At 41.2% G+C, this 23,702-nt stretch overlaps 1 protein-coding gene across 1 annotated transcript in view; it reads left to right on the plus strand.

The window, feature by feature from the left end:
* IRS1 (insulin receptor substrate 1) overlaps positions 1-2,334 on the plus strand; it is a 53,318-nt gene extending 50,984 nt beyond the window's left edge. The window contains 1 exon segment of the mRNA XM_081910330.1: positions 1,282-2,334. The gene's annotated coding sequence lies outside the window, so the exon portion shown is untranslated.
* The last annotated feature ends 21,368 nt before the right edge of the window (positions 2,335-23,702 follow it).

Raw genomic sequence — 23,702 nt, forward strand, 5'->3', positions numbered from 1 at the left:
AGTCTTTCCATGTCTCTGTGGAAAGTCTCAACATTTTACTAAAGTGGAATAATGCTCTATTTCTATTTCTAGGAACAAACAGTCTTTAAAATACATACAGGTACTCTTACACATCTAAGACTTGACGTAAGCAATTTGGTTTGTTTAGTTGAGAATTGCAAAACGTTTAAAGGCAAATCATTCACTGCAGTCGACTCAAAAGAAATTCAGCAGTTGTAGGAATTTTGATTCACATTTTTGCCAGTCACGTTTTGGGAAAGTCCTTCTAGCTCTGTGAAGGTTTGTAGGCATCAAAAAGCTAAGCTAACATAAGGAAGAATAATAACCAGGTACAGTACCAGAAAACACCTTTCTGTCAGTGATTTTTTGCCCTCTGGTTTAGATGCAATGATCCATATTTGCATTTGTTATCCTTGGGTTCCTTGAGTTACACCACTCATCACCTCTAATGTGCACAAAAACTCTACAATTATCTTTGGTGCTTAGCTTTGTATCCTACAAAGCAAAATATCCCCCCATTCCCAGCCCTACTTTGCTTCAACTTACAAACTATGCACTGGACCTGGAGTGCTCCTTCTGCATGCTGAAATACTCATTCTTTTGGCAGAATGAACTGAGATCCAGTGGGAACTCCTGCTGGAGGGAGGAAAGGCAATTTTCACAGCCTCCTTTGCCTTCATTCCAGAAGGTTCTCCAGCCCTCCAGAAAAGTTTTACAAGGGGCTGCAGGGGGGATGAGAAACTAGTGAAAATCATCTCTTTTCCTTTACTGTAGCAGGAGCGTCCTGTGAGTGAAGTTGTGTTCATGGAAATTCTGGCTCCAACCCTATGTAATAACATAACATGAGAGCTGATGGATGTGTGACCAATTGTAGTGTGTACTCTTAACAGAAGAGTCAACTACCTGTTATGTATAGTTCCATTATTATTGCGCTCCGAAAATGTGTTGTTGTTTTTAATGGATAAAGGCATCTGCAAGTGATGTAAGCTTGGGTGGAGATTGGATGAGGTGGGTTGAGAAGACAAAGAGGGTATTTCACACTTGGATTTCCCAGTCCTTGCCCTTCCCTTAAGCCATTCTCTTTTTGTCCCTCCCTGACCAAGATCTCCTTTACCTGTTCAAACAGCCCTCCAAGAAAGAATCATGGAATGACATGCATGTAATATGTAGACCTTTATTCAGAATGGTCATTTTTGCAGATGTCCTAATAGCTGCAAAAGATGTATGAGCATTGCATCAGCAAAATCTTGCTTATATGAACTTTCTTTCTTTTATTCTCAGATCGATGACCTATACAACCTCAGAAAATCCTTCTTGGAACTCATGAGTATCCAGACTCTGTTTTGTGTATCACAACTAGGACCTCACATCTTCTTCCCCAGTAGATGGGTACGATGCATCCAGTTCAATTTGTTTACTTTACACAAACCTCAGGAGTTAGTTGACTGAACTGCACATTCTTCTTATTCTTTCTTTTTTTTTGTGCCAAGCAAAAGCACTGTGACACCTGGACAATGAGTCTATGATTACTTACTCCTCTACCATAAAGACTTAGCTGGCTACAGTGAACTCATGTGCCCACTATAAAATGGTGAGAATGGGCATGCTACTAGCTCATTTACATAAGACATGACATTTTAATTTGCTGCTGAAAAACCTGTACGACAAATCATCAGTGTAAATTATTACATACAAACTGTTAATGTTGGTTGAAGAGTATTAAATATTTAACATAGGTTTTTGATTTATACATGTACTTTTTTAATTAAAAATGTAACTTTTCCTACAGCACATCTTTTTTTGATGTGGAACTGAGGTATACTATATTCTGTTGTAAACAGAGTGGGGTTGGGGTGGGGGAAACTGTTAAAAAACAAGGCGATTTAAGAATAGAGTAGGGTACTATTCTTTTTAAGATTGTAATTCAGAATATAATATAATATGGATCAATGGGCCCGTGGATCTGGATTGTACAGTCATATTTACCAATCTAATGATTTGTAAGATAACCCTGTGACTGAGCTGAATTCTTTCAAAAATAAAATAATATTTTGTATTGTTCCTGTAAAACATTAGGCTGTATTAATGAAAAGGCAAATGAACTGTGCATGGTATTTACAAGTGTGGGTTTTAAAATTGTTGGTTGCACAGGAACTTTGAAAACACCAGAAAAACAAATCTAAGTCTTCCATTGTATATATATATAGAAGAAGAAGAAATGAAACTTGGGCGAACTCTTTAAATCAAAATATCCCTGGAATGAAATACGTGGGTGTTTGTAAATTCTGGAAATCTCTTTCTATACATAATAAACTAGATACCGTTTTATCTTTATTTCTCTTACTTACTTTGTTTGCTCCCAGCCCCCCAAAAAACGTATCCCTGTACTTAATGCATATATTAAGGTATCTTCACATTCTCTGTGGTGGGGTTAGAATCGATATTTTGAATGTACTTGTGTAATGAGATCTCTCAATAGAAAAACCACTTCTCTATAGATTTTCACTCATACTTTGGAATTTATGTTTACTCACTGCCTGATAGATTGAGGTCCTTTTCTATTCCATTAAGTGAGAATTTTGAAATGTCTTCAATGTTAGGAAGACCTTCCCATAACTTTAAAAAGCAAGAATTGCTCCAACATATTCATTTTCCTTTTTGTACTCTTGAGAGTCAAAGATAATTCTTCTGCTGTCTATTGCACTGTCTTGTATATCCAGTTTGTTTCACTGTTTTGTATATCAGTCTGCAATCCTGTGGCTATCTACATCGAGCTAAGTCCTATGAGTTTAGTGGGACATGCTCTTATGTAACAGTGTTTAGGACAGCAGCCTTAATTTCCCTTTTATTATTGAAACAGAAAACTATTGTGCTGATTATTTTATTTTCACAGTGAACTACCCTCAGGTCTCATAGGTCGTTATACCACAAGAATAGGAGCAACAAGCGAATTGGATGTGAATTGAATCCAGTTTGAAATCTAAGATAGATGAACCTTAATAGAGATACTGTAAAAACAGCATTTACGGAGCATATTGATTGAGATTCACTTTCTGCTGATGTAGCACCCAGGAAACAAGTTGGAACATTTTTTGATCCTTAGACTTTGGACATAACACAGTCTTTGCAAACTATAGCTGCTCATTATTTGAATAGGGCATGCACAGGAAACCTTTATGGTAGATTGATTCCCTTCTTTAACCTGATATCCTCTCCCCCCGCACCCCTAGCCATAATTCAGGCCTCAGATGTTTTTAGCAGTGTTCTCCACTGGTAATTTCTGAAGTGCAACTATACTGAATTTCAGCAGTAAGAATACACATACTACATAGAACAATGGGTTTATTTATTTTGCCATGATTCTTCAGATGGCAACATTCTGATTCATCAGGGTATGCCCTCATTTTTTGTTCATTTTCGAAAAATATTTACACAACTATATGCATTTCTGGAGGCCTCACCTATTAGCACCGTGCAACACGTCACCAGAATCCGTGGGGTGGAAAAGTTCCAACAGAAATCTGGAATACCAAACATTGCACATTCTGTAACCTTGGAGTTCTCAACTTTTTGGGGAAGCTGTAATGAGCACCAAGAACTGCCCATTCCATGATGTTCAGAGCACCCCCCCCACAAAACGTACCCACTCCAAAACCAAAAGGGAGACAGCCAAAAAGCAGGTAACACCCCCAAAACTTGCATAACACTCCCAAGCAAAACTAGGCAATGCATCCACAAACTAAAGAAAAGAAGAACCCAACAAAACATAAGTAGACACAGCAACCAAACAACCTCTACCAAAAGCAGTTATAAAACACCAGTCAGAGGCATTCCGGGGAAAGCGAAGTAAGGTGTTGTGTCTGGATGCTTTCATTTGGCTTTTGAGCCAGCCCCCCACCACTCATGTTTTAAACAAAGTTTTCTAACCCCTCATTCTTAAAAAACCTGGGAGGGGCATGACACCTTGATGGGTGCTAAGAGGGATATCTGAGGTCCCTGCTGTCTATGGACATCACATCAAGGACCCAGATAAAGTGGTACCTCGAGTTACAGACGTTTCAGGTTACAGACCCCACTAGCCCAGAAATAGTACCTGGGGTTAAGAACTTTGCTTCACGATGAGAACAGAAATTGTGCACCGGCAGTGGGAGGCCCCATTAGCTAAAGTGGTACCTCAGGTTAAGAACAGTTTCAGGTTAAGAACAGACCTCCGGAACGAATTAAGTTCTTAACCCGGGGTACCACTGTACTGCATGTAGCTATGGTTTCTCCCTAAAGTGTGGTCTGGTGTTCTCCAGAACAACTCTCATCCTTCAACTAGCTCTGTTAGCCTCCAAGCCTATCACTTGATATACATACAGGATGAGCTTTCAACAGTCAAGCCCTATAATGCAACATTCTTCCAGTTGGAAGGAATGTAACCGCAATAACTTCCAGAAGAGCAGTGTATCTCTGGTGTTTATCTGATTGAACTCCACTTGTTGGATGGAGACTGCCATTAAACCACCTTATTGATTGCTTCAAAAATCAAATCAGCCATAATGCTGTCAACATAGAATGACAAAAGCCTGGCATTTCTATCATTCACAATTTTGCTTTTAACCACAGCAACTTTGATCCCAAAAGCTATGGGAATAAACACAAACATTTGCCCTTATGCCAGCCTTATGAAGAAGACTACCATTTGGGGGGTACCTTTTAAAAAAACCCACAATTGCATCTCAGTGTCAATAGGCCACCAGTCTTTTCATCATTTAAGAACCTATCATTTGAAGTAGCTATCATTTGAAGCTTGTGGAAGCATCTCTGGGGTATTTCCAGAAAACCACTACCAACCATGGTCTTCTGTAAACTGTTTTACTCTTAGAACATCAGCCTATCTACACAATCCAGGAACCGCAAGACACATTCCAAAATCCAGCAGGCATGTATAGAGGTAAAACAGAAGCTGCTCTGAGAAAAATATCTGCAACTCACATCTTGGCACATTTAACAAGAGGCTTTGCCATGGAACGCTATCACTGTTCCAGAGTTAGAAACTATAGTAAAACTGCAGCTGGTGACCATGGGATCTGGCTTGCTTTTCTTTTTTTCTTTTTTGCTTATGTTTGATTACCAGAACCATATCTTGAATACCATATCTACAGAAATCTTTACCAATAATAAATTAAGGATCATGGGTTTACTCCTCTAATAAGTGTACTGATATGCTAAGAATCTGAACATAAGATTTGGTGTTGTAGAAGAATGTTTGATTATGAGAAGTATCTTTTCCCCATTAAGTGGATTTCATTTTTACAAAATATTAGTTTAGGCTTATATTTGGCAACAACCCACTTGCAGCATGTGCTGTAGTAGCAATGAATGCCGTTGATACATTTGTTAACAGATCTAGCACCAAGCTCTAATGTCCAAAGTGCAGAAGGATGCTCCAAACTTTAGTTAGAGGAGTTCTAGAGCAACATTGCATTTTCACAATCTCCTTGTGCTTATTAGAGAAGAAGAAGGTTCTCCCCCCCCCTCCCCTTTGCAGCTATGGTAAGACTGCAGTTATTTACTTGAGGGTAATTCCCCTTGAGAAGACAGGAGTGCCTGGCATGCTCTGGTCCATGGGGTCACGAAGAGTCAGACACGATTAAACGACTAAACAGCAATAATTCTCCTTGAACACAATGGGATTTGGACCAAATGCATCTGAATAAGGTAATGCAATGCAGAGAAGATGGAATGCACGGTGCTGCTAGAGATGACAACTAGAGAACATTTCATTTGAATAATAATAATAATAATAATTTTATTATTTATACCCTGCCCATCTGGCTGGGTTTCCCCAGCCACTCTCGGCTGCTACCAACAGAACACTAAAAACAGAATAAAACTTCAAACATAAAAAACTTCCCTAAACAGGGCTGCCTTCAGATGTCTTCTAAAAGTCAGATAGTTGTTTATTTCCTTGACATCTGGTGGGAGGGCATTCCACAGGGCAGGTGCTACTACCAAGAAGGCCCTCTGTCTGGTTCCCTGTAACTTCACTTCTTGCAGTGAGGGAACCACCAGAAGGCCCTTGGCACTGGACCTCAGTGTCCAGGCTGAATGATGGGGATGGAGACGCTCCTTCGCGTATACTGCGCTGAGGCCGTTTAGTAGGTCAGCACCAACACTTTGAATAGTGCTCAGAAACGTACTGGGAACCAATGTAGGTCTTTCAGGACTGGTTTCATATGATCTCGGCAGCCACTCCCATTCACCAGTCTCGCTGCCGCATTCTGGATTAGTTGTAGTTTCCAGGTCACCTTCAAAGGTAGCCCCACGTAGAGCACATTGCAGTAATCTAAGTGGGAGATAACCAGAGCATGCACTACTCTGGCGAGACAGTCTGCGGGCGGGTAGGGTTTCAGCCTGCGTACCAGATGGAGCTGGTAGACAGCTGCCCTGGATGCAGAATTGACCTGTGCATCCATGGACAGCTGGGAGTCCAAAATGACTCCCAGGCTGCACACCTGGTCCTTCAGGGGCACAGTTGCCCCATTCAGGACCAGGGAGCCCCCCACCTGCTCTCCTCCTGTCCCCCCAAAACAGTACTTCTGTCTTGTCAGGGTTCTACCTCAATCTGGAAGAATGGCAGATGCAACTGATGGACTATATGGAACTGGCAGAAATGACTGGCAGAATCTGAGACCTGGGAGAAGAAGTTGTGGAGGAGGATTGGAAGAAATTTAAGGACTATTTACAAAAACACTGTAAATTGTATGAATGTTAAGAAAGATGTAAGATTAGCAACAATACGGCACCAATAAGTTAGTTAAAAGGAATATGAAGATAAATGTAATCAAAAGAAAAGATAAATTTTGGATAAATACTATGTTAAAATTAAGTTTTTAAAGTCGGGATCTAAATTATCTAAAACTAGGGATATAATATTGGAAAATTATATTATAATAATTGAAATAAGGTAATAAATTGCTGGGTAAAGTTTGAGATTTTGGAATGCAGGAACGAGAGTTGCGAGGAAGTCCAATGAGGTGAATGAAATGTGGATACTGAAAAATTATATGTTATTTTGTATGTTTTCTTAGTGTTTAAACAAAAATTTTAATAAATATTATTATAAAAAAACAACAATCTGTTAGCCTGCAAAACAGCCTGGAAACAGAAGGCTAGGCCATCAAGGAAAGAGGCACTAGTCTAGCTCATTTATTTGCCTGCTGTACTGTTTTATATTGTTGCTTTTAATTTGTAGGGAGCTTTTAACACACAGGAACATTTTAAAATATGATTGCCTGCCTGCAGTCTGAATAGGTGCTGTTCCGCTGCATGTGTTGACTAGGCCTTGTTCCAAGTAAACTTGCAGGGTCAGGCTGTACAGATGTTGGTTAATGATTATGTCTTCACAACTGTTGGGTTGCTGTTGTTTCTTGTAAGATTCTTTGAACTATGTTCATTCAGATGGTGAGGAGAGCAGTTCTAGTCAACCTTCAAAATTTACCTCTGGAAAAGTTCCCAAGAATTATCTTGCTTCCATTGCTTGTGTGGAAAGCTATAGCTACGTATGGAAAATGATAATTTAAAGTGCTAAAATGTTCCAAGGCAAATTCTTCCAGTCTTTCATATGCTGCTTCTTTTATAAATAGTTCTTAAATTGTGTTATTTAAATAACTAATTTTGATAAATGTTCTCAATTAAACTACGGAATCTGACAGCCATACATAGAGTGATATCCTATGTATCATATCAGCCTGGGCATAGACAAGGGGGGGACAGAGGGGCAGCTGCCCCCTCTAAATCAAGTAAATAAATAAAAATACCGTATTTTTCGCTCTATTACACGCATCTGACCATAACACGCATGTAGTTTTTAGAGGAGGAAAACAAGAAAAAAATATTCTGAACGAAACAGTGGGTGCATGATTTTTATGGTTCATGCTGTGGCCACAGACATGTGATCTGATGGTGAGTTTGGGGTAGCCCAATGCAAAAATCCTGAGGATCCATGTGGATCCTTGCTTTGTAACCACGTTTAAAGTGGGGAGGGAAGGAAAAGCACTCAAGGGAGCACGCGTGGAGAAGGAGCTTTTCAGTGAGCTGAGCGGGAGGAGGGAGGGAAAGAGCACTGTTGCTTTAAAGGTATACTTAAGGTACTTGCCCTGTGCCTGGGGTTTTTTCCATTTAACAGTTTGCAGCCTTTTCCTTCCACTCATTGTTTTGAGGCAGAATAGATTTGAGCAAGTGAGGAGGACTTGGATTGCAGGGGATTCACCATTAGCTGTGTAAAAGTGCTCCTCCTTGCAGCCTGAGTGATAAGCAGCCACCAGCAGCAATAGAATGGAGCACAAAAAAGTGGTAGGGGCACTAGGACCCAGACAATGCTCGAATCTATCCTGCCTGAAAAAAAGCTGCTCCCTCCCAGCGGATCAGCTGAGACGCGGGGATTTGCGAAGTTTCCCCCTCTCCCTCATCCCCAGCCTTTTTTCTTTAACTTCCTGGTTTTCACTGCGTGGCTCAGAGCTCGAGGTTGGTTTTATTTTGCTGCTGGTTGCTTAAATTTTATCTTTCCTGCTGTCCCTCTGCAGCCTCATTGCTCTGTTTAGAGAGCTCACGGACCTTTGCTAGCGTCTGTCCCTCCTCCCGTGTAAGCGGCTGCTGCCCGCTTTGCTGCCATGGCTCTTCTTCCCTCCCTCCTCCCCGGCTCCAGGTTGCTTTAAAGCAAGCAAAGCGAGAGCCTCGTAGAGTGTGTAAGCAGCTCCCGCTTTGCTTGACTGACGGCAGCCATGGCTCCGATCCGTGCATTCGCTCCTTAACACGCACAGGCATTTCCCCTTACTTTCTAGGAGCAAAAAACTGCGTGTTATGGTCCGAAAAGTACGGTACTTAACTGACCAATCCCATCTCAGATAGCTCTGTTCTCCCCCCCTCCCAACATTGATCCTGCCCCCTCTAATATAAATCCTGGCTACACCTATGCATATCAGTGATATCCGAGTAGTTAGGATAGATTCACTGTAATCAATGGATTTAAAGAATGTGGCTCGGCTCTGGGTATGATTTGGTTAGATATCATCCATTGTTTACATTATTGTGTTGCTTGGTGGAGCAGTATTAAGCTATTGTTTCAGCCAGTACAGTGGTACCTCGGGTTACATACACTTCAGGTTACATACGCTTCAGGTTACAGACTCCACTAACCCAGAAATAGTACCTCGGGTTAAGAACTTTGCTTCAGGATGAGAACAGAAATCGTGCTCTGGCGGCGCGGCAGCAGCAGCAGGAGGCCCCATTAGCTAAAGTGGTGCTTCAGGTTAAGAACAGTTTCAGGTTAAGAACGGACCTCTGGAATGAATTAAGTACTTAGGTACCACTGTATTAGAATATGGTCCATCAAGGAGATGCAGGATGGTCCTTGGTTTTGTTTGTCTTTTGCTGTTCTCCTTTCTTAAATGTTTGTTACATATGCATTGAAAACATTTGTATCCCTCCATTAACTCAAAGATATCAGAGCGGGGATGTTATAAGGTTGTATTGTGGGCATATACAGGCACGCCTCGTTTTGTTGCACTTTGCAGATATTGCTCCTTACGAGTAGACAGTAGCAACTGCCGGCAGCCCGGCTGCTTCCAGGGAAGGGAAGCCCCCTCCTGCCTCCCCCGGCTACAGGAGTGAAGCTGGCTAGGGCTGGAGCCAGGTTATTACCCTCCTGCCCCTGTAGCCATGCAGGGCCTGGCTTAATAGTTTACAATACAGTATAAGTACAGTGGTACCTCGGGTTACAGAAGCTTCAGATTACAGACTCTCCTAACCCAGAAATAGTACCTTGGGTTAAGAACTTTGCTTCAGGATGAGAACAGAAATCGCATGGCAGCAGCGGAAGGCCCCATTAGCTAAAGTGGTACCTCAGGTTAAGAACAGTTTCAGGTTAAGAACACACCTCCAGAACGAATTAAGTTCTTAACCCGAGGTACCACTGTATATGTTTCATATGCACTGGGAAACAAAAAATAGTAATTGTGTGATTTGTTTTATTTTGATATTTGCTTTATTGCAGTGGTCTGGAACCAAACCCACAATATCTCTGAGGTATGCCTGTGCTGAACCACACCTGTTTATTGGAAACCAAGTGAACATGGGTTACTAGAATTCTATATCAGGCAACCGTTACTTTGGATTCCCAGAACACATGAAGCACTTTGCAGAAAATGTAAATGCTTCCAGCTTATAAGTTCTTTCTCTCCTCCTCCTCCTTCTTTGTTGTTGTTGTTTAGTCATTTAGTTGTGTCTGACTCTTCATGACCCCATGGACCAGAGCATGCCAGGCACTCCTGTCTTCCACTGCCTCCAGCAGTTTGGTCAAACTCATGCTGGTAGCTTCGAGAACACTGTCCAACCATCTCATCCTCTGTCGTCCTCTTCTCTTTGTGCCCTCCATCTTTCCCAACATCAGAATCTTTCCCAGGGAGTCTTCTCATGAGGTGACCAAAGTACTGGAGCCTCAGCTTCAGGATCTGTCCTTCCAGTGAGCACTCAGGGCTGATTTCCTTAAGAATGGATAGGTTTGATCTTCTTGCAGTCCATGGGCACCATAATCCAAACCATCAATTCTTCGGCTATCAGCCTTCTTTACGGTCCAGCTCTCTTCTTTAATTTCTCTTCTTTAATTTCAGCCAAAGCTAATATGTTTGATGAGATGATCAGAAGTTAACATAAGTGTTTTTCCAAGTCATTTCCCCTCGTTAATTCACCCCAAGATGTGCTTAGGATTGTGTATCAGTGATTTAAGTGGCTGCACAATTCATCATCCTGGTGTGATCTCATTCGTTTGCCATCCAAACAACTCCCAGATGTACATTTAGAGGGATATGGTCACATCCACAATATATCAAAAGTAATGCAAAGCAAAAGTGGCTGATTACCTCAGTGAATGTACAATGAAAACAGGACAAAATGAATTTACTATTGGTATTCTCTATTGACTAGAATAAAGTCAGTCACATAAATGTCTTTATTTGCCATGTAGTTGGACCCAGTTGAAGCCCATCATTTGGCTTGATATTTAGAAATGTCATCAAAACACATGCCACATTCCCATGGCCTATGGGACACAGCAGCTGGGGGAAATTCCTCAAATACTGAACAATGTTAAAAGTTGACAGGAATGTAGGCTGCCAGTTGTACACCATACCTGTTTCAGCAAAAGTCATGCTTAATGTTAAATTAAAAACACTGAAGACAAGGAAGACATTTTGCCTTCTGAGCATAGCCTTTTATCAAATCTGTTTGGCAGAAATTCAAAACAAAGTGCATCATGCTGGAGTTATGTGATGAATCCTTTGATAATCATGTTCTGCTTCTGACTAGGATCATGAATTAGGTACAGCTATTCCTTGGGATACTGCTTTTATCCCTACTTGCATCTGATGAAATGTACTCTAGTCCATGAAAACTTGGCATTTCATTTGTAATTCAGATATCATTTAACTTTGGTTTCCGAAAGCTCTAGAAAACAAGAAAGGGGCAAGGATCTTATGCACACATGAACTCCAACCTTTTGGTTGGAACCTGCTTTGCTTAACTAGTGGTAGGTTTGCTACTAAGTACAGTGGTACCTCGGGTTAAGTACTTAATTCATTCTGGAAGTCCGTACTTAACCTGAAACTGTTCTTAACCTGAAGCACCACTTTAGCTAATGGGGCCTCCTGCTGCCGCTGCGCCGCTGGAGCACAATTTCTGTTCTCACCCTGAAGCAAAGTTCTTAACCCAAGGTACTATTTCTGGGTTAGCGGAGTCTGTAACCTGAAGCGTATGTAACCTGAAGCATATGTAACTCGAGGTACCACTGTAGTGGGGCTGGTCCAGATGCTAAAATGATACATTTGTTAAAAGACTTTGAAGTATTACTAATGTCCATTCCTGCGGGTGGTGTTTGCTGGTGAATATTTTTATATGAAGTCATCCGCACAAGGGAAGCATCATGTAGGAAAGGAAAATGATTTATTGTAAACATATGACAGCCCAGTATCTGCTGCAGTCACTTTCAAATAACTTTTTGGGGCTCTGCAGTTTTACTGCAATAATCTGTCTAGTAGTAAACCATGAATGGTCAGTGTCCACGACTGAACTTTGGACACTGGTTTATTACTAGGCAGATTATAGCAGTAATGAAAATTGAGATGTCATTTGCCTTTGATCAGTTTCCCATTACTAAAGTTTTGGAGAAAACACCGAGAAGGGAAGCTACACTGTACTTTCAAAATCTATCCACATCATCTAGCCAGACAACGTTTTTTTTAGAAGAATGGGTTTATTTAAGGAAGATTTGTAAAAACATGAGTTCTCTGAAAGAGTGGAGCTGGTTTTAGCGGTACTCTTGTTAGTTGCAGCTTTTAGTATGTGGTATTTATGATCTAGGATATAGACAAAACATCTTTGTTGCATGCACAAGGTCCCAGATTCAATCTCTTAGAGACACCTATCTGAAATCCTGGAGAGCTTTGGCCAATCTGTGTAGACAATAAACTCTAAACTAGATGGACCAGTGGCCTGATTTGGAATAAAGCTGCTTCTTAGATTCCTATGTCTCCCAAATTTGGCAACCATTCTTTTTTCAAAAGTCAGCAGTTCCATTAAGTATATCATGGGAGTATCTACACTGCAGATGTAAAATTCACATCACTGTAGTAGCTTTCCCAAAATGTCTTGGGATTTATAGTTTGATCAGTTGGTGTTAGCAATTATTGTGGTCATTCACAGAATGACACTCTCTAGGGTTTTCCTGGGCATGACTATGACATCTACCCTTCATACCTTACAAATGCAAGCCCTACAGGTTTTAAAAACAAACAAACAACCCTCAAAACAGTTTACAAAAGGACAAAGCAAGAAAATCAAGAAAAATGTACAGCAATAGTTTGAAACATAAAAAAAGTTAGAATACTAAAACGGGTTAAAATTCACATCAACTTTCTAAGGTCTGAGTGGGCTAGTGATAACCCCCCTGTGGTCTTAGAGAAGAAATAATACTCAGTATCACTCTGTAGAATCAGCCGTGCTGTGATTAGCTATCCCTGAATTAAGAAATCCTATGCTAAATGTTAACAAGGATACAAGTTCTGTTGTAAAAATAGGCAGTAGTCAAAGACTATAGGAGATGTTGATCAGCAACGTTGCCAGAGGATGTGATGGTTTATATCCCAATAATGGAAAGGCAAACTGCAACAATTTGCTTATAGATGAAGGTTCTGGAGAAACATCACCATGCTTTTTACCCAACAATACTGTGAGCCTCAGTCACCCTTGGCCAAATATGTGGAAATTATTTGACCCCAAAGGCAACAAGAATATGTGAAATTATTTGGTTTTAACAACAAACAAACAAACAAACAAACAACAACAAGCAATCTTTCCCAGCTGTTCAGTAGAACAGAAGAGCTATTCATTTAAGCAAACAGAAGTCCTGGATGATGTTTCTGCTGGTACAATTAGGCTATATGAATGATCTTCAAGCTTCATCCAAAGTCCTTGGTTTACGATAAAGTATATACAATACAATGCTCATGGAAGCAAAACCAAACACCCAATTATTTACCTTAGGATTCTTCATCCCAGGCCATTGTTAAAGTGGCATTAAAGTGGCATTATAACAACAATGTGGGGCACAGGTGGCGCTGTAGTCTAAACCACTGAGCCTCTTGGGCTGTGTGACGGGGTGAGCTCCTGTTGCTTTGTCACAGCTCCTGCCAACCTAGCAGTTTGAAAACATACCAGCGTGCGTAGATAAATAAATAGGTACCATTGTGGTGGGAAGGTAAACAGTGTTTCCACAGTGTTCTGTGCACCACAAGCGGTTTAGTCATGCTGGCCACATGACCCGGAAAGCTGTCTGTGGACAAACACTGGCTCCCTCTGCCTGAAAGAGGAGATGAGCGCCGCACCCCATAGTTGAATTTGACTGGACTTGACCATCCAGGGGTCCTTTACCTTTACCATAACAACAATGCCACACTCCTGATATTTTCCCTCAACAAGAGACAACAATACCCTGATACCTTTGGAAGGTTTGAGGCAAAATTCGACTCAGTTTGCTGCATTGATCATTGTTCCTGCCTGTGACATGTCAGATGGGTTGACATAGTTGTGGTGAGGTTGAGGGCGTGTGAATATACTTAGGTAGGTGTCTGAATCCAGCTGAGATTAGCAGGATCGTTTCAACCTTCTATGGAGAAACTATTGTCCCACTCTAATAAAGTAATAGATGTTTCAGAAGTGCTTTGAAGTCCTTCCAGCTTCTTCACAGCACTGTGAAATCTGATACTTTCGGCTTTTAAGCAGTCTGTGAAAGTACAAAACTGTAGTACATGTGGAATTCATTCACTGACTTCCAAGCTGAAGGAGGGGTGGAGGGAGGCAATGGTGTTAGAAAATGTCTAAGAAAGGGGAGAGGGAGCGTAGAAGTCTTCAGTAAAATGTGGCATCTAATTGTCAACTTTGGCACGCTCTCAAATGTGCAGCTTCCTGCACTTTTGAGGTAATGTGCGACTTTCCCCATGTAGCTTTCCTTTGAAATCTTCAAACTCTTTTGAAAGTTAAATGAAAGTAGACTAGAAACTGCAAAATGACGTGCTTTTATGAGGCATTCCATGGTTATAGCTTCTGCTGGATTGTAAGTTGCGTTTTTCCCCCCTCCTTGTGATTCTGTCTTCACTTAGGCCTCTGTGTTAATGGCTTGTTACACAAGTGCTTCTTTTTGCCAGAAACGTAACAAAATCCCTTAAGTTATTCATGCCAGTGGGTAGGCTGGCAGGCACTGTTTGCCTAAAGCCTCAGCCCTGTAATCAAGGGTTTGCTTTTGGAAGGAAAGACTAGAGGATAATGAGATGTTTTCTTCTCCCTGAGATAGCAGAGTTTCTATCACCAGTATAGCCGAGGTGAAATCTAGCCAGAATAAAAGGACCTGGGCTTGGAGTGGCCTGCTTCTAGTCACCATTACGTTGCATCTAGCAATATGAAATATGTGCTGTGTTGGATAGGCAACATGTGGAAAACCCACAGCTTGTTGGACACACATATGAGTATCGTGTGCAGCCCCCAGTGTCCCAACTATTGCCTTGTTTTCATTCGCTGCTGTTTTTACTGCTTTTTTTTTGGCCTGCCACTGCAGGGTTTCCTTCTTTGCCTCCCCTCACTGCCCCTTGGCATGTATTCCCTCAACTGTCCACCAGCTGTTGCTTGTGGCCTTTGAGGCCCAAAAGGTTGCCCACACCCCTGGGATACAGTATTGGGCTAGATGTTCAAGCTAGATGATCAAGCTAGATGTTCAGCAACAAACCCATGTCCAGGAGCCTGGAGTGAAGGGAGAAGACTTTTGAGAGGCAAAGTGGTCTGTGGAATCTTTCCCTTACCCACTACTTTCTCCCAGATATGTGCTTGCTGCGACTGGGGGGAAGTGGCTAGAACCAGCCTAGTCCAGGAGGGAGTGGGGGAGTTCACATTCCAGCTCCTTTTCCCTTTGAAGCTTTGCTCTATCACAAAATTGAAACGATCCAACTGCAAAGTGGTCGTGATTAGGAGAGCATTCCGATGCCCAGCCTTCCCAAAGTTACTTTAAAATTGCTCGGCAGGCAGGGAGGAAACAGAAACCATCCCTTCTTGGTTTAGATCTATCTTTACTTTTAACCCAAGAAATTTCGGATCTGAAAATGGAATTATAACTTGTTGAGTTGCCGGGTCAGTTAAATCAGCTGCTTTACCTTTCTCTGTACGAACCCCTTGACCTTTACCCATTTAAAAAGTTTTGTGTGGAAGGCTTGTAAGTTTCAGGTGCTCAGTAAAATGGCAGAGCCACATCCTCAGATTTCAGTGCCAATCACAGATGGGATGGTAGAGATGAGGCTTCAGTTATCTGGTAATTAGGGTCTACAAAAACGAAACACGTAACACAAATAAATGGGAGTTTAGGATTCCCCCAAACTCCACCAGCCATGAAGCAACTTCAGCTACTGATATATTTTCACCCCCAGTTGATCTTCCTTCAGTGTCCTAGGCTGTTTTTGCTCATTGGCATGATGGGAAACAGAAGGGAGATTGGAGAAAAACATGATTCCCTCATGACTTTCTAATACCTCTTCTTCTCCAACAACTTTGTAGCTCAAATTGCTTCATGTTTATACCCTAAAGTGTTTGGTGAGAACCTGAATGTGGAAGGTGTTTTAGCTATGCCCAGGCATTTTGCTGTACATGTAAAATGTAAAGATGGGGACAGGGCAAGGGTGCACAACTTTACCCAACTACTGTTTGATTAAATGTGCTTAGGCTCTGCAGGGTTCCTGATCATGGCAAGAGCTTCTAAGTGCTTTCAATGAATGAATACTCAAAAACTCCTCAGACCTTTGCACTAAGTCTGTAACTGTCTGAAGAGCAGCCCGCACACCCAAGGACGAGTGGAAGCAATATGTGAGTCCCTGTTCCCATTTTTATACATGGGATGTTCAGGCTTATGTCTAGATACAGCTTTTAACATTCCTTGATGGGACACTTCTAGTGGACTGGAAAACTTATTTTGGTGCGTTACTTTCACCTCTAAGAAATAAAAAGTTGACTTGGTAGACTATTTCCTATCCCCTCTCCCTCAAAAAATGAAGACTTTGTTTATTTTTTAATTGATGGGTATAGGTAAGAGCTGAAAGAGAATCTTACAGTAAGTTCTGCCAGAGGATCCCTCCAATGTTAATGAGCAGACAAATTCATCTCGGGGAAACAATTTGCTGCTAAAAATAGATGCCAGCCTAACTGTAACTAAAATAATTGCAGACGTGGAGCTAGCCAGGCTTTTGATTTCTAAGGCTCAAGGAGATGAACCTGTTACAAATGGGTTTAAAACATACATATTTAAATGTGCCAACTGAGCCTGACTTGAAATTAATCCACTTTCAAGCTTCCATCAAATAGGGCTACACAATTCCCTGGATAATGTTCTTCATGTTTTCCAAAGCCAACCAGCAGTCAGTTTATAGTTATGAGGCTGAAGGGAAAAACACCAAACATACCCTATTTATAGGACTTAAGCCAAACAGTGAGGAGACCAAATGTAAGATTTCTGACAGAGGCAATTAATAAATGCTGTGCTCCAACCTATTCTAGTTGGAAAGGTGTAGATGGGTTTTTATTGCGGACACCAGGCAGAGGTACCTTTTCAGTATCCTGTAAACTCTGGTGACGTATTGCACATGTGTAGGGCCAGCCTTAGCATAAATAGCCTTGGGTAAGGAAAACCTTCATCACACACCCACAGTCACCCAGAAGGTTTACAGGGCCTAGTGCCCTAGGCTTGATCTTTTTGGAGGGTTGGCGCTACAACTGAGAAGGCCTGTTTCTGTGAGGTTTCCGGCTGGTATGTCCAACAGGGTCTCCCCTGCTGAATGCAAAGATTAATGTGGCCTACAGTAGGGGAGGTGGTCTGCTAGTCTCAAGCTGTTTAGGGATATATATATATATATATATATATATATATATATATATATATATATAGCTGTAATAAGACCCTGAACCTAGCTCAATAGCAAATAGACAGCCAGATCCCTAAGCACAACTGTAATACAATATGTGCATTTACCTGTCCAGATGTGCCACTGACTGCAGCATTCTGCACAAATTTGCATTATCAATACACTTAAAAATAATTAGCTTGATGAGTATAGCAGCACTCTACACAGTTTCAAGTCTCCCTCTTGTTTTTCTCCAAATACTTTGAGGTACCTGGTACCTCCTTCCACAATATTCCTTGATATCTTCCTCGGTTTGACCTTGCAGAAGCATCACTTTCTTTTATCCAGGAAATAAAACTTCATTTCCCCCCATTCTGTTGATGGATGACACATTTCCCTCCAGTTTTTGACCTGCTCCAGAAGGACCACAAATTTGAAGTTAAATGCAAAAAGTCCTGAAGGTCGTCACGTGAGGGGAGAACAGCTGAATGGGGTTTATGGGACAAACAGGCTGCAAACACGGGAATCCTCTACAGGTAACCACAATGGATTTCTTACTGTACATACCTGCAGCTATTCCATTTCTTCCGGAAAAAAGAGGTAAGCTTTTTCTAGTCTCCGCTTTCTCTTCTGTTTGCTTGCCCCAGTTATCAGCCTCACACAGTGTATATATTTGTATTCCCATATGTTGGCCTCACAGGCAATTTCACAGATTTACTAATGGAGGCAAGTTTTTCCTCAATACACTTTCTTGGGAACTCTTGCTGAGAGATGTGAAAGCACTCCAGAAACTTGGTGAAAGACAAGAGGCAGGATTTTTGTGGCTCTTACCCAAACACACCTCAAAGTGCATTTCAGACATCAAGAGTCACTCTTAGTTTACGGAAATTAGCTGATTTCACTTAGGTCAGGAACTATTTCGGAACTCTAGGCTGTTCCTTGAGGTTATGTATTTGTTTTCCAGCAATGCAATAGATGCCCATGTTAGGAAAAGTCATAGGGAAGTACCTGTCTTTTATGTTATTTGTGACAATCCCTAGTTTTTTGAGGAAATGTATTTTTTTAAAAATGTATTTATTAATTAAATGTATATCCTGCCCTTCATCCCAAAGGAGCCTAAGGTGGCAACACATCAGTATTACAATGATACCATTAAACTAAAGATCACTGCACCTCATTCTAGTACAATCAAGATATAGAGTCTGTGTTGTATATCTGGGCAATGGAGGGTTGGTTTGGTTCAAGAAAGTTTAAGGTGGGATAGAAAGGCAGTTTTTTTGCCTTACTGCATTGTTGCCATACAAAAGTACACATAGTACATGGGAGCACTTCTAAAGACTGGCGCCAGTTGTAATTTCTCCCTCAAAGAGAACATACTTAGAGTATGGCAGGGCCAAAGTATACGTTACTATAAATACTGTTTGTTTGTTTTTTAAAAAATGTGTGCTAAAAATGGTCACTTATTTTAAGGTTAGCAGAGTTACAACTAGATGTGAGCAAAGTGGCTCTTATAGACATATGTGCTGGCACTGCCCAAGGATAGCAACCTATTGGTATATGATTTTAGGGGCATGAGAATAATTACATATAGGATGTGATGCTTTCTCCAATGCTGGTGCTCCTGAATGGGCAATGAAAATGTGCTATACAAGCCTTGGATACCGTCTGTGCTAGCAGTGGCTCAGATAGATGTTGCAAGGATCTGGAAAACAGCTGAGTTGACATTTGATGCCTGGCTACAGAGTCTGTGGGACATAGCCATGGCAGAGAAAGGGATTTTTGATATGCAATTGGCAAAGGGGCAAAGCAAAGGCAATGGACTACTCTGCAACTTTGAATCTATTTGTGAGATGCATAAGGGAGGTCTGATCAATGATGTGCATTTCTTAAACTCCGGGGACAGGGATAAGAACTGGGCTAGAAGAAAAAAGGATGCATGGTATTAAGGTGCAATAACATTCCTTCGGACTACAGCAGCGGATCAAGGCCTTACACCAGTTTCCTACCAAAAACTGACACACACACCCGGGGTTGCTATTTGCCCACTTTCTGCTTGTAAATAGAAACAATGAAGGAAGGGTTTGGGAGCACTGAACCTTCATCTGTACTGGGAACAAATTCTGGACTGGGGCCCCATAGCTGCTTTTTCTTCAGTGGCCAGTTTAAGCATGTGTGTGTTTGTTTTTAAAGGCTGTTTAATCATAACACACAGTTTATAGTCATGATGAGTTGTTGACAGGAGAGAAGATCATTTCCTTTATTCTTTGCCAGTCAGTTTCTCATTCTTTTTCTCAACTGAAATATGGGTCAAAGTTGTGCTCTCATATCACCTTTATTGTTTGTTCTGTTGCATATTTAACTTCCCTTCAGCAACTTCACCTAGCCACCAGGTGTAGGGTAGGGTGGGTGTGGCTTGGCTTGGCTTGGCTTAAATGGCCTTGTGAGCCAAATTGAGAGGCCTGATGGACTTAATTAGGACTTCAGACTGAAGGTTCCCCACTGCTATTGTAGTATATTGCAGACCTGCGAGCTCCCAACTTCCAGTCCTTCTTTCTGCTTTTGCTTATATCCAGTTTTGTAAGACTATATTGGCCATTTTTTCATGTCGTAGCATCAACCTACATTGCTTTCAACATTCTTACTTGCTGACTCTCTGAGTGTCCCAGTTTTTCAGGGACAGCCTGGATTTATAGGTTTGATCCTGGAATGTACCGTACTTCTCATGTGATTGCGTAAATATTTTGTAGAATCTTCCTGTGCCCTTGCAAAGCTTTCAACACTGGGTTGCTTAAGATTGTGTTCAGAGGTACAGAATCATTCCCATGGCGGCAGCGGCAGGGGTGCTCCTTTGTTAAAAAGTGAGACAAGAGTGTTAGTGAGAATCAGACCATGGCATTGTATGTGGAGACCAAGACTTCTTTATCCTTAGGGATGCACACTATAACACACATTGGAAAGACCTCTTTCTGAGAGATTTACTTTTCTTCCCAATTTTGAAACTAGGAAAATGGTTCTCATTTCCGCACTGACAAAACCCAGATCTGTTTCATTGCACTGTTAAAAATCATGTGGTAGGAATTTGAAAGGAGTTTTGAGAGGTGATCGTGAGCACCCATTCATTTTCTGAATAGCAATCAAACAGAGGAACATCAAAGGCGGGGGGAGGGAATGGCATAGGATGGGGTTTTGTTTGTTTGTTTGTTTTTGTTATCCCTAGCTCATAGACATTTTCCCCATGGTTATGGAGAGCAAAGTTTTGGAAACACAGTCACGTGGTACATGACTAAACCAAACGATCAGAAACCAGAAGGACAAAGAGAACAGCTTGCTTTATAAAACTCATAATTTTAATGCAATTTCACATGTACATGAGGTAATATGTGAGGGTGGTAGATTCAATGCCAGATTCAAGAAAAGCAGATCTAGTTGTGAGGACAGGATATAAACTTCTACCAGCCAATTTTTTTTATCAAATAAAATACCACTTCTTCCAATTTACAGGAATGGAATGAAACCCTGATGTGATGGAGGTGTGGGGAACTTCAGGAGGCATGGGAGGGCCACATACCTCACCTGTGATATAAGGAGTAAGGAAATAGTTGGGCTCAGTGCTGCCTCTGGCTTGGGCTCCATGTTGTTCCTCAGATCTTTGGGCCTCAGAAACCCTAGTTTTCACAGGAACATCTGAGGTATATTCCACTGGGTTAGGGGTCAGGTGTTAGGTGGGGAGTTGACAGAATAACAGCTGGGTGTATATGTGAAAGCATGAGTTTAGTGATGGGATTACCATAGTGCCCAGCAACAGAAACCTTATGCAAGTGTCTGGAAAGAGAGAAGCAACTGACTCCAGTCCATAGAGATTGTAAAAGAGCTATGGAGGGCCTATTTTTCGACTAGGAGGATTAGCAAGGATAATATGAGCATTGCTCTGTGTTCTGAATAAGAGAGGGGCTACTCTCTTCACCTTTTCCTCTTGATGACATTGGTTGATTAAAATTCTGCTTTATCTGGGCATACAGAGTACCCAGATCTATATTTAGATTGCCTCAGTATGAATGTTTGAGTGCACCACATGGCTTCAGCACATGTGCTTTGGACTCTTGTGGCAGTGGTGAACTCCAGCCAGTTCATTAGAGATGGGTGCATGAGACATCATGTTCCATGCAAGCATAGTTAGCCAAGTTGAAGTGGAATATCATACCAGAACACAAATGGAGTCAGTACGTTCTTTACCAATATGTGCCCTTTGTCCCATGGGAATTGTACTGTAGGCAGTTCCCTGGATGGCAGCCTTCATGAAATGAAAACCCATTGAAACAAGAGACTTCACTCCCATAGCCTCCCCAAGCTTCTAATATTTTTAACCCAGTGTTTGGGATCTGCTAGTGCAACAACTTGTTTTGGGGTTCTAGAAGTCCCACATATGCACTTGTCTATATAGAAATGGTTGGTATACCATGGCTCCTTTCCTTTACATCGAAAAGCACACGGCTATGTATTCCTGCACGGCAGAAGCACTTTGCATCATAGCTGGTGAATGTTGAAGACCTGGGGATTATTTATTTTCTTTACAAATCCAACAGTGAGCCTCTCTGGCCTTTGGCAGTTCGGATTTAATGAATGGCAGCTGCTTGGGAGCATTTGTGGGCTGCTGGAATGTTAGAATATGGCCAACAGAAATGGAAGCAGACTTGTTAATGTATAAGCACCGTAGAGAAGCTGTTTACTACTGCTGCTACTTCAATTTAACTTCATGTGCTAGTGGCTTTATAAAATGACACAGGGAGCTAGCTAACTGTTTAGGAGTATGTCTGCATATCACTTCTTTGAAAGATCACTATCATGTAGTATGTGGACCATGCCTTCAGAGCTCAGTTAGCCTCTGCCCAGAGCTGGTCTGGTATTTTCAGCTTATGGTAATGTTTCTGGGGCAGTGCAGGGTATGCACATATTCTTGTACTACTAGTTTTCTGCATCAATTTTGGTGCACAAACAGGCTCCCCCCCCCCCGATCCAGATGGAACGGGTCATAGCTCCCCAAGCTCTAATCATAGCACCTATTTCTCTAAGTTATGTATGGCAAAACACTAGCTTCCTTCCCATCAATTTTGCGTTTATGACCAATGAAGAATGCCTATCTTCTTAATTTGGCTTCTAGGAATTTGTATAAGGTTTTTAAATGCTCTCCCCAGGGAGACCTGGCACCTTTGTTACATATCTTTAAGCACCAGGCAAAAACATTCATCTTCTCCCAGGCCTTGGGCTAATGAAACAATCTATGGCTTTTTAAACTGTGTCTGTGTTATTGTTTTCGTTTGTATGTATTTATGTGTTTTTATATTGTAAACTGGCCTGTGATCCTCAAATGAAGGGTAGTATAGAAATTTTAATAGTACTAGTAGTAAATAGTAGTAGTAAGTAATAGAAGTAGTAGTAGTAGTAAATACTATACGGAGTGCTGATAAAGTCAGCATCATTCTCCATGGCCTTAAATATGTTTGCAAGTATACCTATTTGAAGGTTTCGTTTCCTTACAAGTAGCAACGAATAAACAGTCAACAGTCTCTAGCACATTGTGTGTACATGCACATATACACACCAGGCACACACATATTGAGGATATACTATAGAGAGCTTCTTAACATGTCATTTGTAATGAGCATAAACCTTAGCAGTGGAGCTACAGCAAAGGGAGTAAGCACTGCTGTTTTGCAATATATATTTTGGGACGTGTAAATATAACTAATCCCATCTATGTTATCTTAATATGAATCTCTTGATGAGTTCAAGGTCAGAAATCCCCAGGAACTGAGTAGGCAAATGAACAGGTGCTTTGCTAAAGAACTGCAAATTATATTACAATTGGTTTCTTCCTTCCCTTTGGGCTTAATGCTAATGCCGCTTTATTATAGTCATTGTGACATTCATAAAAACTGCTAATAAAGCAAAAAATATAGTTCCCTGCCCAACCTCTTTATATACAGAATGGCCTACATGGTTTAACCAAACTTTCTGGCTAGACAGCTGCTGTTTTCTATGGAAGCAATATTACTACTGTTTCTTAAAAGGAACAAATAAACACTTGGTTCTTTTGGAATCTCTCCAGTATATAATATAGGGGTTGTGTTAGTTTGTGTGAAAGAGAAAGAGAGACCAAAAATATATATAAAAACAAGAGTTCTGGAAATACTTTTCCTTAAAGTGTAGCATATATGCTTCCTCCCCCCAAAA

The sequence above is a fragment of the Podarcis melisellensis genome, assembly GCF_964234715.1.
Source record: "Podarcis melisellensis genome assembly, chromosome: 5".
In the NCBI taxonomy this organism is placed as follows: Eukaryota; Metazoa; Chordata; class Lepidosauria; order Squamata; family Lacertidae; genus Podarcis; species Podarcis melisellensis.